Source organism: Belonocnema kinseyi, chromosome 4, assembly GCF_010883055.1.
Source record: "Belonocnema kinseyi isolate 2016_QV_RU_SX_M_011 chromosome 4, B_treatae_v1, whole genome shotgun sequence".
In the NCBI taxonomy this organism is placed as follows: Eukaryota; Metazoa; Arthropoda; class Insecta; order Hymenoptera; family Cynipidae; genus Belonocnema; species Belonocnema kinseyi.
The window spans coordinates 112,891,157-112,897,274 of NC_046660.1; the positions used below are offsets into that span (position 1 = coordinate 112,891,157).

General features: G+C 32.4%; 1 protein-coding gene across 1 annotated transcript in view; it reads left to right on the top strand.

Moving 5' to 3' along the window:
* The window catches only part of LOC117171427, a 201,874-nt gene that overhangs the window by 108,320 nt on the left and 87,436 nt on the right, over positions 1-6,118 (top strand). The gene's annotated exons all lie outside the window — the stretch shown is intronic.

Here is a 6,118-nt window from a genome sequence, read left to right on the forward strand (position 1 = left end):
TATCGAATTAATTAACTAGGCGCATTTACACTTCACTCCCAGCTAACTTTACTTCGACGACAGCTGAAAAACGGTGGAACCAAATGCATGGGGCCGAACTTTATTTTGGTAACATCTTCGTAATAGTTTAAAATTATAATCCTGTCAGTCTTTGATTGAATAATTCTTGAAAAATGAAAAGTAATTTTTAAATGCATTTATAGTGAAAGTATTATTATTTACAAATAGATTAATAAAATATGTAAGGTTTAATCCCATGCATTTGGTTGATTGTTTTTCACTCAATACTCGACGAAGTGAAGTTAGTTCTGATTAATTGAAATTACTACGGAAAATATGTGAGTGTTATTTCCTAAATCAAAGAACATGAATCAATTATTGTTATTTTTTTGTTTAATTATGTGGTATAAAACAGACATATAGCACTACCCAGAAACGTTTGTCTACTAAAAAATCGTTTTAAAAATATGCCTCTCTTCTTTCGTGGTTATCTCAACATGTGCGATAGATCAATCTAGTTTTCGTTTCTGATCAATTCTCGATTCTCAACTTCCACTTACTGTATTTCAGTGAAGTGGATGGAAACATTGAAGACTTAATAAATTGAATTTAAAAATCTCTAATTTAAAATGAGACCCAGAACATAATGAAATATTTAATGGTGACTACACTATTTCGTCGTTTGTTTCCCATGCAATATTTTTATGATAATTCAAGAACCAGTAAATATTTCATTATGTGCTTAATCTTATTTTGAAGAGGAGATTTTGAGCTTTCATTTATCGAAGTTTTCATTTTTCCATTCACTATGTTCAAGCATGCAAAAAGTGGTATTTGAGAATCGAACGGAAAATGATGCAAAGTTTAATAAGCTTTCTAACGTTTTTCTTTTCTTAGTCGCTTTACATTAATTTATCGCAGAGAAAACCACACGAAAACTGAGGTACATTTTAGATACATTTTTTCAGCGCACTGACCATCCTGACAAATACTGCATTTATTCGATCACAATTTCATAGATATGTTTAAATGCTTGTGTTTTATAAGTTTTTAAAAGATTCTTCACAAAAAATTGTGCATTAGTTTGGGTAATCTATCTTTGCACATCTGCTTTACGTAATGGACCATCAAACTGTAGTGGCCCCCCTGCCAAATCGTCACACTCCGATAATAAAAGCCTATTCGCTGTATAACCAGGTCATTTAAGGAAGAAAATTATTGGCATGACCTCTCTTGCGTGGCCTAATCTACGAAGAGGATAAGTGCCGTCAACGAATCTGGCGCGTGAAATTATAAAAGATCGCGCAAAAAATGACAAACAAGACTCTCGGGTGAGTTTATTACCCGAAATAAACTTGAACATCATAGAAGCATGACTTTGGGAATTGAGTTAAAATAATAATCAGGTGGCAACGAAATTCATACCCATATTTTTTGTATTCTAGAGTTTCAATTTAAAAATACATTTCATTGGACAATATTCATCTTATATTTTACAGTTAAAATTATATTATTTATTATTTAAATTTATTTTTTTGTCTATTATTAATTTATTATTTATTTATGATCGATTTATTTATTTTTTTTATTTTTTTATTATTGTATACTTACCTCAGGTTCTAGCCGAACATGTCGAAGGCATTTTATGTTAAAGTTGGATTTTGACAATTTCATTCATGAAAGCGTAATTTAATCGTCCAAATTTTCGATTTCTGGGTTTTAACGGATCTTTACGTTTCGGCACTTATAGAAAGTCTGTATGTCTGTATTATGGTTACCTGAATGTTGCAGCCACGCTACTTTTAAAGGATTCGTCCAATCGAGTCAGTCTTTGATACACTTCGTAAGGTTCCCGAAACGAACGTTAAGTTCGTTGAGCAGATATTTGCAACCCAAATTAAAAAATTTAGAGCATTTTCAAAATTTTGAAAATTCTTCTTTTTAAATTTTGAAATTTTTTAAAAAAGTTTCTTATAGAAGGACAGAAGACTTGCAAATTATCCGAATAAAATGTTTAATTTGAAGAAGAATTAGAAAAGTCATATACTTTTCAGAATATTGAAAATGTTTAAAAAAGACAAGAAAATATTTTTCTAAAATATTAGGAAATTTCATTTAAATTCGTTACTAGATATTAAATATATTCAGAAACTATGTCAGTTAAAATTTTCGATTAAACAAAAATTCAGAAAGTTATATGCTTTTCAACCTTTTGAAAATTTTCAAAATAAAAAGAAAAAAAATTTTATAATAGATTAAGAAATATCAATCCAAATTTCTACTAGATGTAAAATATATGTTTTTCGAAACTACTATCATGAAATTTCTTAATTAGATAAAAGTTCCAAAAGTTGAATCATTTTCAAAAATATGCAATTTTGGTTTTTAAGAGATCAATAAGCTTAAAGCGTGGTTTTTAATCGATTTCAACAGAATTTACAAATTATCATGGCTTTTTTAAGCATAATTCCTCCGAAGTTTAAATCACAGTTTTCGATTTAAGTTATAGTATTTACGATATTTGAAGAAATGTAGTTAAATTGTACGCATTAAACGTAAGAAAACTAGTGCGAAGGGCGAGAGCGTACCCGCGCGTTCTAGGCGCGCTCAAACTTGGCACGAAGCGCCGCGCACTTGACGCGCAATGAGAATGTCCCCTCGCAGCAGGCATATTTTTTTTCAATAGTCTGCACGGGGCTGTTTCGGTATATGATGTGGTTATTGTATTATTGTTTATCTTGTAATAACATGTTAGTTGAGCGATGTTATTTGTGCGATGTTATTTGTCTGACAAGGATACTGTAAGGCTGTGTGGTATTTAAATCGAAATGAGGTTTTGTGTGTAATCTGTATGCAGTAAGCGTACTTATATACTAAAGCCATAGCGCCCTCTACTTAATCATTGTCGAGAAAAAAAGTCTAAAATTTAGGGGGGAAAATGGTATTAATCGATCAATCCTTCATCATCAGCTCTCTTTTTCAATTTTTAAAGAAATAGTCAAGCATGTCTGGTATGCGTTAAAACTATCTGAACATCGAGAAACATTTATGAATGTAAATGAGGTCTCTTTCTCCGAAGAATTTCTAAAGATACTTTGCTCTTTTAAAAAAGCAGCATTTATTTGCTGTGCATGCTGTCAACAAAATAGGTGTTTTACTTTTTTTATAACCAAAAAGTTATTAATTATTCAATTTGTCGTTCAATAGTGCAAAAAAGTGAAAAAAATGGTTATCACGGGTGATCGAATTTTAAATAAAATTTTATTTTTAACTTTAGAATTTTTTCTCGACAACCCGTGCAGAAATTGCCAAATATTTGCTTTATTTCCCACTTGGGCCAGATCTCGCAAACAATTTTGTGGGTGTTAAATTTGGCCCCCACTAGAGCCCGGCTTAACAGACAATCTTGACAGTAGATGGCGCCCCATTGATTATGGGGCCTAAAGTAGGTTGATTCCAAAACACCCAAGTTTAAATGTAAAGTGTCAAACTTCAAAAATATTTCAATTGATAATTTTAAAAGTGACAAAATGAGTGAAAAAAATCCAAAAGCGAGCACAAGACGAGTGCGTAGACATCGTGTACCTTTTAATTAAGAATAATGCAAATAAATTAATGTGGGCCCAATGGGGGCCAGGCCGGGTTGTCTCTGGGCGCTGCGTTTGGGCCCTGATCGGATATCGCGTTTCATTTCGAGTCTGGCCCCAAAGAGATAGCCCAATTTGGGTCAAATTCTGCCCGATCTGACCCTGGTCAGATCCATACTGAAATTTCTGCAAGGGAATGGCTGAGTAGTGCGCACCACGCTTACTAAGTAGGATCTAGTTACAAAACCTCACTTCGATTTGACTACCCCACAGCCTTGTCGTCTCCTTGTGACTAAAATAAGGTTAATAAATTTGGATCATGGAAATAAGTAAAGATGATTGGTTTTATTTATTAACAATGTGAACAGAAGTGATCTCAATAATTAGCGAGAAAAAAAGATAGAGATAGATAACCTAATATGTTTCTCTCCCATAACTTATTTTAAATCTGTGATTTGAATGGAACTTTTAAATAATTGACTGTCCTGATGAGAAAATTTTGTGTTCGAAACGTCGACAAGCGATAATAAAGGATCATCAAGAACATCCAGACGCTTTTCTTTGATCCGAAGTGTGTCAAATGAACATCATCTTTTTATTTTATAATATATTATTGTTATTATTACTTCCTTATTAAAATATAATAAATAATATAATAATAATATAATGAATTCATATTATAGTAAGAAACTAATGTCTCAGGCTTAAGATGGTTACAGCCCAATATGTCGAAGGTATTTTTGGTGAAGTTGGATTTTTATTTTTGAATAATATGCAAGGGGCTTATGGGCGGAACTACATGTTAAGGTGGGATCTAAACTACCAAAACCTTGGTAAAAGTACATAGAAAAATTATCAGAGCAGCTCAGGGATCGAACCCCGGGCATTTTCGAGCATTTTTTGTTAGGATTGGATTATTTAATAGTCTGCAAGGGGCTGTCTCAGTTCGTATCATCAGTCACGGACGCACTTTTGTAATGTAATCAAGTCACCTGATTAGAGCAGTGTGCCTAATTGGATATATTAGACAAAGTCTGAGTTTTTATCATTCACGGACTGAGTTGCAGTCAAGTGTATATGATGGCGCGACCAACAGCTTAAGGTGGGTTCCGAACTACCAGCACCTCGGTAAAGGTACATAGAAAATTTTCCAGAGCTACCGGATCAGGGTTCGAACCACGGCCCTCGCTTCTAGCCTCTCACTATACGCAGAGCACAACCGAGAATGAACCCAAATTATCAATTATATAATATATAATAAGTTAACTATATAATAAGTTCTTGGAATGTTAAGCCCAAGATAAAACTCTTAAGTTGAAAAAAATGCCGGGCAATTTATAAAGTTGGAACTTCGAAAAATCAATTTTCGTGAAAAACGCATCTATAGTTGGCGAGTGCCATCAGCGTATGTCTGTGTAATAGTTTTTCTTCGAATATGACCAAATTCATTGACTTTTGGTTGTTTTCAAGACTTTCGTTGCTTTAAAACAGAATCAAAGAAACCGGCTTCTTACCTTTGAAGTACGCAAAAAAATATTTTTTTTATATTAAATAAATATCCAAGAAATGATTGCTTTGAGTTTTTTGTCACCAAAAAATGTTTACTCGACTAAAGTAAACAAATCCTTCATACTAAGAAAAGAAACCAAAGAAACGTATACTCTTGGATCCAGAAATGTTTTTAGTGCTACAGAAATTATCTGATAGGGTGAAAAATTTCAGGTCATCTTCATTCAACACAATAAACCCGCAAAAAACAGGGAGATGAAAGCACAACATATTATGTAAAAAATGTCACCCCTTGTAATAAGGACCACGCTCGTTTTCTTCATATTTGTATAAGATTCTAAATCATGAATTGTAGGAGATTTTTCTGTTTTTGATTCAAGTCAAATAATACAATTAAAAAAGTTCTATTTTAGTTTATCAAAATAATATGCTTTTAGCTTATAAAATATATTATGTTCAGAAAAAATCGTGATCTAAGATTGATATATTGAGGCAATTAAGAAACGAAATTACTGAAGAATAATTTTTAATTTATGTTTTCACTGAGAAGAGACAATTTAAAGGGAAAGCAAAAACATCACCTTTCTTGAAAAATATCACTCACAGAAATTCATTTCGGGATTGCATAACTGCGTTGCTGAATTGTGAAGAGAGCCCCTCTTCTTTCAGGATACCTGCACTTAAAAAGAAGGAGTTCAATTGTCAGTCATTAGTTTGCTAAATCAATCGAAGATGAGAGGAAGTCATATGGCTTGTCTAGAAATGCATTTGCGAAAAAGTACTTTAAACACGTACGTATACATATTTGAAGAATTCATTGCTTGAAACTACTAAAAATTTTCTACTTACGCAGATACTTGAATAAAGTTTAAACTTATCACATTCACATTTTCAGTTCAGTCAAGTGTTTGTTGTGATATAATTAATTGTGGGTCCGGATGCAATAAGGGCACATACAATTTTTTCGTGCGAAAACGAAGTCCCCTGGAGGCTTTAGAAAAAATTTTCGAATTTTAATTTTC